The following is a 917-nucleotide window of genomic DNA, read 5'->3' on the forward strand; positions in this document are numbered from 1 at the left end:
CAAAGACCAAACCCAACTAATTACAGACCAATCAGTTTGTTATCAAACATAGGTAAAATATATGAAAAAATAATTAATGACATACTTACAAATCAATGTATCGAGCGGAAGATCATCCCGGAAAGTCAATATGGATTCAAAGAGCAGCATGCAACAACTCATGCGATCAATAAAATAGTCTCAGATGTAAACTGGGCCTTTAATGATAAAAAGTGCGTGGGAGCAATCCTCGTAGACCTGGAAAAAGCTTTTGATACAGTGTGGCTAGACGGGCTGATCTTCAAACTCAAAGATAAAAAAATACCAGATTATATAATTAAATTAGTATGGAATATGATAACAAATAGATCGTTCGCAGTAATCAGCAACGGTATAAAATCAGATCAAGAATTCAAACTTTTAAATGGCCTTCAACAAGGAACAATTAACTCACCAATATTATTTAATATTTTCACATCAGATGTATTACACCTCTACGGCCCAAATAATACAGACTGTACATTGCTGGCTTTTGCGGACGATCTGATTGTTTACTATGCTAATAAAAAACCATCCGAAGTTCAAAAGAAATTAGAAATAGTCCTTGAAAAAGTTTTTAACTATTATTTCGCCTGGAAATTAAAGGTTAACACAAATAAATGTGAGTGTATACTATTTAGACAATCTATGAGAATAGCAAGACAAACAGTTCAAAAAGAGTACAAAAAGTTCCAAATAGTCACAAAAAATAACGAACTCATAACAAAGGAAAATATAGTTAAATATCTTGGTATAAATATGGATGAGAGATGCCTCTTAAATGAACACTTAGAGATTCAATTAAATAAAGCCAGAATCGCACTGAGAGCATGCGGCAAACTATTCTACAACAAAAATTTAAACAGTAATGTTAAAATAATTTCGTATCAACTTCTGAT

The 917-nt window shown here is 32.0% G+C and overlaps 1 long non-coding RNA gene across 2 annotated transcripts in view; it reads right to left on the reverse strand.

Annotated features, from left to right (window-relative positions):
* Window positions 1-225, reverse strand: part of LOC116847214 — a 2,002-nt gene extending 1,777 nt beyond the window's left edge. For both annotated transcript variants that reach the window (XR_004378698.1, XR_004378697.1), the window contains exon 1: window positions 90-225. This is a non-coding gene — a long non-coding RNA (uncharacterized LOC116847214). The remainder of the gene's footprint in view (window positions 1-89) is intronic.
* Between the last annotated feature and the right edge of the window lie 692 nt (window positions 226-917).

This window comes from Odontomachus brunneus, unplaced genomic scaffold, assembly GCF_010583005.1.
Source record: "Odontomachus brunneus isolate Ranch 3 - 2012 unplaced genomic scaffold, Obru_v1 Obru_scaffold_075, whole genome shotgun sequence".
NCBI classification, from domain to species: domain Eukaryota; kingdom Metazoa; phylum Arthropoda; class Insecta; order Hymenoptera; family Formicidae; genus Odontomachus; species Odontomachus brunneus.